This window comes from Trichechus manatus, unplaced genomic scaffold (assembly GCF_000243295.1).
Source record: "Trichechus manatus latirostris isolate Lorelei unplaced genomic scaffold, TriManLat1.0 scaffold00077, whole genome shotgun sequence".
Lineage (NCBI taxonomy): Eukaryota > Metazoa > Chordata > Mammalia > Sirenia > Trichechidae > Trichechus > Trichechus manatus.
The window spans coordinates 6780809-6791671 of NW_004444013.1; positions in this window are offsets into that span (position 1 = coordinate 6780809).

Genomic DNA, 10863 nt, shown 5'->3' on the forward strand with positions numbered 1-10863 from the left:
ATGTAAATCCATCCACCTACAGTCACCTGATCTTCAACAAGGGCCCAAAGTCAATCAAATGGGGAAAAGACAGTCTTTTTAACAAATGGTGCTGGAAAAACTGGATGTCCATCTGTAAAAAAAAACTGAAACAGGACCCATACCTCACATAATACACAAAAACTAATTCAAAATGTATCAAAGACCTAAGTACAAAACCAAAAACTATAAAGATCATAGAAGAAAAAATAAGGTCAATACTAGAGGCCCAAAAACATGGCATAAACAGGATACAAACCATAACTAACAATATGTAAACACCAGGAAATAAGCTAGATAACTAGAATCTTCTAAAAATTAAACACTTATGCTCACTGAAAGGATTCACCAAAGAGTAAAAAGAGAACCCACAGACTGGGAAAAAATTTTTGGCTATGACAAATCTGACAAAGGTCGAATCTCTAAAGTCTACAGGAAAATGCAACACTTCCACAACAAAAAGACAAATAATCCTATTAAAAAAATGGGCAAAGGTTATGAACAGACACTTCACCAACGAAGACATTCAGGTGGCTAACGGACACATGAGGTAATGCTCGAGATCACTAGCCATTAGAGAAATGCAAATCAAAACTATAATGAGATACCATCTCACCCCAACATTACTGGCACGAATCAAAAAACAGAAAATAACAGATATTGGAGAGGCTGCGGAGAGACTGGAACCCTTATGCACTGCTGATGGGAATGCAAAATGCTACAACCATTTTAGAAAATGATATGTAGCTTCCTTAAAAAGGTAGAAATAGAAATACCACAGGATCCAGCTATCCCACTCCTAGGAATATATCCTAGAGAAATAAGAGCTGTCATTCAAATAGACATACGCACACACATGTTCATTGCAATAGTGTTCACAATAGCAAGAAGATGGAAAAAACCTAAGTGCTCAGCAACAAATGAATGGATAAACAAACTATAGTACATGCACACAATGGAATACTATGCAACGATAAAGAACAGTGATGAATCTATGAAACATCTCACAACATGGATGAATCTGGAGGACATTATGCTGAGTGAAATAAGTCAATCACAAAAGGAGAAATACTGTATGAGACCACTATTATAAAAACTCATGAAAAGGTTTACACACTGAAAGAAACAATCTTTGATGGTTATGAGGGAGGGGAGGGGTGGGGAGGGAAAAACACTAAATAGACGTAGATAAATGGTGACTTGGGTGAAGGGTCAAACAGTACACAGTACTGGAGAAGCCAGCACAACTTGACTAAGGCAAGGTCATGGAAGCTTCATAGACACATCCAAACTCCCGAGGGACCGAATTACTGGGCTGAGGGCTGGGAACCATGGTCTTGGGGAACATCTAGCTCAACCGGCATAACACAGTTTATAAAGAAAATGTTCTACATCCTACTTTGGTGAGTAGAATCTAGGGTCTTAAAAGCTTGTGAGCAGCCATCTAAGATACTCTGCTAGTCCCACCCCATCTGGAAAAAGGGAGAAGGAAGAAAACCAAAGACACAAGGGAAAGATTAATCCAGAGGACTAATGGATCACAACTACCACAGCCTCCACCAGACTGAGTCCAGCACAACCAGATGGTGCGTGGCTACCACCATCAACTGCTGTCACAAGGAACACAATAGAAGCTCCCGGACAGCTGGAGAAAAATGTATAACAAAATTCTAACTCACAAAGACAAGACTTACTGGTCTTACAGAGACCAAGAGTATGGCCCCGGACACCCTTTTAACTCAGTACTGAAGTCACTCCCGAGGTTTACCCTTCAGCCAAAGATTAGACAGGCCCATAAAACAAAACGAGACTAAACGGGCACACCAGTCCAGCCCAGGGGCAAGGGCGAGAAGGCAGGAGGGGACAGGAAAGCTGGTAATAGGAAACCCAAGGTCGAGAAGGGAGAGTGTTGACATGTCGTGGGCTTGTCAACCAATGTCATAAAACAATATGTGTACTAACTGTTTAATGAGAAGCTAGTTTGTTTTGTAAACCTTCGTCTAAGGTACAAAAAAAAAAAAATTACATCCTAATGGTTTATCAATATACACTCATACCCTCCCCCCCCCAAAAAAAATTACAGCCTAGAAAATCCCATGGGGCAGTTCTACTCTGTCACATGGGGCCGCTATGAGTTGAAAATTGACTCGATGGCACCTAACAACAATAACAACAACACATCTAAGGTTTATTTAAGAAAAAAGAGTGGCTTATGGGATTAAAGGGTGGCATGAACGGTTTGTGCTTGGTTTATCATAATAAAGTTGGTGGTTTGAACTCACCCAGCATTGCCATGGAAGAAAGGCCTGGAGATCTGCTTCCATATAGAGTTGTTCTTAGTTGCCATCGAGTTTATTCAAACTCATGGTGACCCCATGTGTTACAGAGTACAACTGAGTTCCGTAGGGTTTTCTTTTCTTTTCTTAAAAATTTTATTGTGCTTTAGGTGGAAGTTTACAGCTCAAGTTAGTTTCTCATTCAAAAATATATACACATATTGGTTTGGGACATTACTTGCTGTCCCACTATGTGACAGCACTCTCCCCGTTTCCACTCCGGGTTCCCTGTGACTATTCGTCCAGTTCCTGTCCCTTCCTGCCTTCCTGTCTTGCTTTTGGGCAGGAGTTCCCATTTGGTCTCAGATGTTTGATCGAACTAGGAAGCACATTCCTCAGTTGTGTTATTGTTTGTTTTGTAGGCCTGTCTAATCTTTGTCTGAAAACTGGGCTTTGGGCGTGGTTTTAGTTCTGAGTTAGCAGAGTGTCCAGGGCCATATTTTTGGGGCTTTCTCCAGTCTCTGTCAGACCAGTAAGTCTGGTCTTTTTTTGTGAATTTGATTTTTGTTCAACATTTTTCTCCCTCTCTGTCTGGGACTGTCTGTTGTGATCCCTGTCAGAGCAGTTGGTGGTGGTAGCCGGGCACCATCTAGTTCTTCTGGGCTCAGGCTGGTGGAGGCTCTGGTTCATGTGGTCCTTTAGCCCTTTGGGATAATATTTTCCTTGTGTTTTTGGTTTTCTTCCTTACCCTTTGTTCTGAACGGGACCAATAGATATATCTTAGCTGACCACTCAGAAGCTTTTAAGACCCCAGATGCTACTCACCCAAGCAGGATGTAGAGCGTTTTCTTCATGAAGTATGTTATGCCAGTTGACCTAGATGTCCCCCGAGACAATGGTCCTCAGACCTGAGCCCCAGCAATTCAGTCCTTCAAGGTGCTTGGATGTGTCTAGGAAACTTCTATGGCCTTCCCTTGGTCAAGTTGTGCTGACTTCCCCTATATTGTGTGTTGTCTTTCCCTTCACCAAAGTTGACACTTGTCTACTATCTAGTTAGTGATTTGCCCTGCCCATCCCTCCCCACCCTTGTAACTGTCAAAGAATATTTTTTTCTGTGTGTAAGTATTTCTTGAATTTTTATAATAGTGGTCTCATATAATATAAGTCTTTCTGTGATTGACTTATTTCACTCACTGTAATGCTTCCAGATTCATCCATGTTGTGAGACGTTTCACGGATCATCATTGTTCTTTATCATTGCGTAGTATTCCATCGTGTGTATGTACCATAGTTTGTCTATCCATTCATCTGTTGATGGGCCCTTAGGTTGCTTCCATCTTTTTGCTGTTGTGAATAGTGATGAATGAATATGGGTGTGCATATGTCTATTTGAGTGTCATCTCTTATTTCTCTAGGGTATATTCCTAGGACTGGGAGTGCTGGATCATGTGGTATTTCTATTTCTAGCTTTTTAGGAAGGCACCATATTGTCAATATGGTTTTCTTGGCTGTAATCTTTAAGGGAGCAGATCCACTGGGTGAGTTTGAACTGCCAGCCTTTTGGTTAGCAGTCACAGGAGCCTCTCCCTCCCTAATGCTCCCATGTCAAGGGGAAAGACAGGCAAGAAAGAAACAAACAACCAAGGAACTGCCGATGGGAGAATCACCGTGAGAAATAAAGCAGAGCTGTGGGAGAGCTCCAGAGAGGCCGCCTCGTGGATGCCACAGTCAGGGGGCATTTCCAGGGAAATTTTTGAGTTAATGAAATGAACCCTCAGTTTCAGCAAAGTCTTGCGGCAAGCTGTGTTTCCTGCCCTCCTGGGTTTCCCGAAGCTCCCTTCAGCTGTGGGAGGCCTGGGAGATATGGCCTCTGCCCCCGAGAGTTTCTAATTGGTGGGAGACGCGATATTCTTCTGTGCTTGTGACAGTAAAGTCAGCCAAGGGCCTAAGGAGCCCTGGTGGCACAAATTGTTAATGTGCTCGGCTGCTAACTGAAAGGTTGGCCGTTCGAACCTACCCAGCTGCTCTATGGGAGAAAGACCAGGTGATCTACTCCCCTAAAGAGCACAGCCTAGAAAACCCTATGTGGCAGTTCTGCTCTGTCACACTGGGTCATCATGAGTTGCAATCAACTTGACGGCACCAAGTTTTTTTTTTTTTAAGGGCCAGAATTATCCCTGGGTGGTACAAACAGTTTATGTGCTCAGCTGCTAACCAAAAGGTTAGAGGTTCAAGTCCACCCAGAGGCTCCGTGGAAGAAAGGCCTTGGAGACCTACTTCTGAAAATCAGCCATTAAAAACCCTATGGAGCTCAGTTCTCCTCTGACACATGTAGGGTCACCACCACGAGTCAGAGTCTACTTGACAGCGACTAGTTTGGTGCATCTGTGGGCCACCCCGTCTGCAGGCTTCCATCATCTAGGGAGGCCCACGTGTGTAGGCCCCCACCTGCAGGGGTCAAGGGGCAGCCCCAAATCTGCACCCCAAATCTCCCAGCCCCACCCTCACTCAGAGCCTCCCCACGACCCTCTGCCCTGTCTCCCTGGTCTCACACCCTGTGGCTCTTGGCGTCCCCTTTGCTTGACTCTATCTCCCACCTCCTCATGTCCTTGAAGCCCCCATCTTGGGCCCTCTGGAATGCGTGGTCAGCCGTAAGCAGAGATCCCTTTCCATCTGTGCTTCTCTGGACGTCCCTTCACTGTTCTCCACCCCGAGGACCTGACTCCCTGGAGCTCTCTAGATGGGGCCAGTCTCTCTCCCACGCCCTTCCCATAGAGGCGAGCAGGGGTCCTCCTTGCTCTCACTGCTGCTCCCCCAGCCCCCGAGCTCACGCCAGCTGGCTGCCATCATCTGCTGAGCACACCCCTCCCAGACCTGGAGTACACTAGGCAGGCTCACTGTCGCTCCCAACAGCCCTCTATCGCCGTTCTCAATGGTTTTCATACCCTCGCTTCCTTGAACACCTCCACTCACCTGCGTGATCACGCCTGGTCTCGGGCATTAGCAGTAACTGATCCTGATCTCAGTGTCAAACACACACCTTCTGACCCACTTCTGGAACCTGCCCCCAACAGTCCTTTGATGCCTCTATTCCCAAAGGTATCCTGCCACCTCGGCCCTGTTCTCTTTTCTCTCTTTTGTCAGTTCCCTCCTTCCCCAGTTTAAATTCCATGGTGAATTATTACGATTTCTCCCTTACATATACCCTCAACTTCCCTGCACCTCTCTTGCTTTGCTGAACCACACACACCGCTGGCGACACCTCAAAACCAAACTCTTTGCCATTGAGTCAGTTCCTACTAATGGCGACTCCATGTGTGTCGGAGTAGAACTGTGCTCCAATACTCAAATTGTTAAATACAGGTCAAAATATAAATTATAACTGATGAACATCATGTACTCAGGATTTTCAAGGACTGATTTTTCAGAGGTAGATGGCCAGGCCTTTCTTATGAGGCATCTCTGGGTGAACTTGACCCTTCAACCTTTCAGTTAGCAGCCGAGCATGTTAACCATTGCATAAACCGCACCCTTAGTGAGCAGGGAGAGCTAAATGAGAAAAATATGAAATTATGCTGACCAGCGTGCTGCATTTGTGATCCTGAACTTCAAGGGGGCCCTGAATGCTCACTGGATATCTTACGTTTTTCTGTACTCTGCTGGGTGGCTGTCATATCTGAGGAGTAAGAGCTACCCGTCTAATACTGATTCACCAAGTACTACCCAAGGATTCCCCTGGCTTCTAGTCTTCCTAGTAGGTGTTCTCTGGGATGCAACCGTGGGCAAGAGGGGAGTTTTCCTGGGGCTCCAGGCTTTTTTTTTGGAGGGGGGCACATAGCTCACACACACACACACACACACACATAGTGTTTGTTAACGAGCATATGGTCACCTCTGTCACTAGGGATCTGGCTTGGCCATGGGTCTGAGCACCCTCTCTTCCTGACTACCACCGTTCAGGCGTCTCCACATTCTAGCACAAAAGGCCACTGCATCTAAATGCCAAGAAGGTTGTGGGCCGTGCCAGTGCGAACGGGTTGGGCTCAGCTTCAGATGCAGGAGGATTGCAGTGGGGGAAGCACTTAGCAGAAAAACTACTTAATTAACTTGTCAAATCCTTCCTCTTAAGATAGTGTTAATACAATGGCTTCTTACATAATATGCCGCTATTTCCCAGTGTTGGGTCTCCAATTGCTCCCTTCTCTTCCTCTTCTAACTCGTGCTTCATGGTGTACACAGGAATTAGCTCGAGGTTCACATTTGCAGGTGGCAACTGAGGAACATTTTGTAATAATAAACAATTTATTTTACTCTTGAATTCCTATACATGTAGGACCAGATGTAAAAAACACCACTAGAACTGCTAATATTTATATTTTTTGTAAAATATCTAATAAAATTTAAATTTTCAAAAGATTGAGTTAAAAATAAAATAATTTTTATTTAAAACTATGCTATTCATGAGGAATCCTGGTGGTGCAGTGGTAAAGCAGTTGCTTGGCTGCTAACTGAAAGGTTGGCAGTTTGAACCCACCAGCTGCTCAGCAAGAGAACGATGTGGCAGCCTGCTTCCATAAAGATTACCACCTTGGAAATTCTATGGGGCAGTTCTGCCCTGTCCTATAGGCTTGTTATGAGTCGAAATCGACGGTAACGGCTTTGGGTTTTGGTATGAGGTAAATTATAATTTATATTTTGACTGTTAATTTCAAGAGATAATTTTAAGTATTTCAAAGTAACTTGAAAATATGGATAATAATTTTAATTTTGAATTTTAAAAATATTTTCTATAATTTACTTCTTGATGGAAACATTCAAATTTTGTACACTTCGAATAAAACTACATTTTGTTTTTTAATCCTTTAGACCAGGTGTAGCATGCTTTTTCTGTAAAGGACCAGTTAAGAAATATTTCAGACTTTTGGACCGGGTCTTTGTCAACACTACCGAACTCAGCTGTTGTAGGAGGAAGGCAGCCATAGATAATATGTAAACCAATGGCCTTAGCTGAGTTCCACTGGTGGTGGGCCCGATTTGGCCTCTAGGCCGTAGTTTGCTAACCTCGCTTTAGACAGCTGAGAATGAGTTCAACTCAACATCATGGTAAAAATAGAAAATGCAAAATGATACTCGTGAAAGAGAAATACATATGCTGAAAAAAAACAAAAGAAAAATATTCAAAGCATGTTTACTTATTTTTTAAGAACTTGAAAAGTATGAAAGAGAGCAGAATTCTGTTAAGCATGATCCCCATAAATTTACAAACTAAGTATTACACATTCTTATTTATTTGAAATGTTTATTGAGATAATTGTAGGTTCACATGCAGTTGTGAAAAATAATACAGATGGATCTCACGTACAGTCTGCCCAGTTTCCCCCAATGGTAACGTTTTGTAAAACTATAGTGTATGATCACAACCAGGATATCAATACTGATTCAATCCACTGATATTTTTCAGTTTTAGTTAAACTCATTTGTGTGTGTGTGTGTGTGTGTGTTGTTCTTTATAATTTTATCACCTATGCAGGTTCATATATCCGCCACCACAGTCACGATATCAAACTGGTTCAAATCCACAAGGATACGTTATGATGCCCTTTGATAACCAGTACCCGCCATCCCTAACCCATTGTCACCACTAATCAGTCTACCATTTGTAAAATTTTGTCATTTCCAAAATGTGATATAAATGGAATTATACAGTATGTAACCTTTTGGGATTGCCTGTTTTCACTCAGCATAATTCCCTGGACACTCATCCAGGCTGTTATGTGTATTCATAGTTCCTAGTTTGTTCCTTTTTATTGCCTAGTAGATTTCCATGGTGTGAAATGACTGTAGTTTGTTTAGCCATTCACCTATTGGATAAATCTGGGCTTTTTCCAGTCTTTGTCTATTTGAAATAAAGTTGTTGTGAACATTTGTGTACAGGTTTTTGTATGAACATAAGTTTTCATTTCTTTGGGATGAATACCCAGAAGTATGACTGCTGGGTTGTATGGTAGTTACATATTTCATTTTTTAAGAAAGTGCCAAACTGTTTTCCAGAGTGGCTGTACCGTTTTACATTCCCACTAGCAATGTACGAGTAGTCATGTCGGAATCGGGTTGCTGTAGTTTTCCATTGACTGTAATCACAGGGCATGGTGGTGCTAACAGATGACCTAAGGGATCTCCTGCATTCCAGACATACTCTTCTTTACCTCCACTATGTAATATCAATCAGATTTCCCTTTAGTAATCAGGATCAATCACACCAGCCAATAGAGTAACTCCCTTCTTTGCTTGTAGATCCAGAGGCACAAGGAGCCCAAAGTGGCTGAGTGGCATTCTTAACTTCCAGTTTAATGGATTCAGTGTTGTGTCTCCAGTGAGGAGCATTCCTGCCTTTGAAACTAAGACCTCTAGACCTGCAGAGCATAAGGTTGTGGGGACAGAAAGCAAAAATCTTGTAAGTGGGTCACTAGGGGTAATAGTGAGTGGTGCCACTCCCATTTCCACCCCTTGATTCCTGGACCCATCAATCCTGGCTATGGGAGAAACAGCACCATATTTTGGACACTGGTTTAGAGCATATACAGCCTCCTGGAGAACATTGCCCCAACCCTGCAAGGTATTGCCACCTAACTGGCACCGTAATTGTGTTTTTAGAAGGCCCTTCCATCACTGCTTCAGGATGATGGGGAACATGGTAAGACCAGAGAATTCCATGAGCATGGACCCACTGCCTTGCTTCATTTGCTGTGAAGTGAGTCCCTTGATCTGAGGCAATGCTGTGTAGGATACCATGATGTTGGATAAGGCATTCTGTAAGTCCACAGATGGTAGTTTTGGCAGAAGCATTGTGTGCAGGGAAGGCAAATCCATATCCAGAGTAAGTGACTATTCCAGTAAGGACAAAATGCTACCATTTCCATGATGGAAGTGGTCTAATGTAATCAACTTGCCAACAGGTTGCTGGCTGATCACCCTGAGGGATGGTGCCATACTGGGGACTCAGTGTTGGTCTCTGCTACTGGCAGATTGAACATTCAGCTGTGCTGTAGCCAAGTTAGCCTTGGTGAGTGGAATTCCATGTTGCTGAGTCTATGCATAACCTCCATCCCTGCCACCACGGCCATGTTGTTCATGGGCCCATTGGGCAATGACAGGAGTGGCTAGGGAAAGAGGATGACTGGTTTCCACAGAACACATCATCCTATCCACTTGATTGTTAAAATCCTCCTCTGCAGAGTTCACACTTTGGTGAGCATTCACATGAGACACAAATATCTTCACTTCTTTGGCCCATTCAGAGAGGTCTGTCCACATACCTCTTCCCCATACCTGCTTGTCACTGATTTTCTAATCACGTTCCTTGCAAGTCTCTGACCATGCAGCCAAACCATTGGCCACAGCTCACGAATAGGTATATGATCGCACATCAGGCCATTTCTCTTTCCAAGCAAAGTGAACAACTAGTTGCATTACTTGAGGTTCTGCCCATTGGGAGGATTTCCCTTCATCACTGTCCTTCAGGGAGGTCCCAGAAAGGGGCTGCAGTGCTGCCACTGTCCACTTTCGAGTGGTACCTACATATCACCCAGAACCATCTGTACCAGGCATAAGTCTCCTCTTCCTCATTCATCTGATCATAAGGAGCTCCCCATGAGGCCATATGTGCAAACTGGGAGATGGAAGGTAATGTGACAGGAGTGGAGAACATAGGCATTTGGGCCACTTCCTCATGCAACTCACTTGTCCCTTCAGGTCATGCTTGAAACTGATCTTGTATATACCACTTCCATATAATTATGGAGTGCTGCTATGCACATCTAAGTTTATGGCTCTGTGGGTCAGACAACACCCAGTTCATGATGGGCAGCTCAGGCTGCATGGTGACTTGGTGGCCCATGTTTAAGTGTTCAGTCTTTACTAAGACCCAGTAACAAGCCAAAAGCTGTCTCTCAAACTGCAGAGGATGGCAGGAATTTGCTACAAAATCTGCACAGTAATTCACCAATAAAGGCCTGCCAAAGACTCCAAAACAGCATCTCTTTTTCTACTGACACTTCAAGCACAATTGGATCAGCTGGATCATATGGCCCAAGTGGCAGAGCAGCTTGCATGGCAACCTGAACCTGTTACAAATCCTTCTCTTGTTTTGGGCCCCACTCAAAACTAGCAGCTTTTCAAGTCACTTCATAAATAGGGTAAAGTAACACATGCAAATGAGGGATATGTTGTCTCCAAAATCCAGAGGCCCACGAGGCATTGTCCCTCCTTTTTAGTTGCAGAAGGGGCCAAATGCAATAACTTATCCTTCACTTTAGAAAGAATATCTCTACATGCCCCACACCACTGGATCCCTAGAAATTTTACTGAGATGGAAGGAGCCTTAATTTAGGTCAGATTAATTTCCCACCCTCTAGCACACACATCTTGCCAGTAAGTCTAGAATCACTGATACTTCTTCCTTACTATGTCCAGTCATCATAATGTCAATAAATGTAATGGACCCCATGTGATGTCTTGTGGAAGGGAAAGGCGATCAAAGTCCCTGCGGACTAAATTATGACACAGGGCT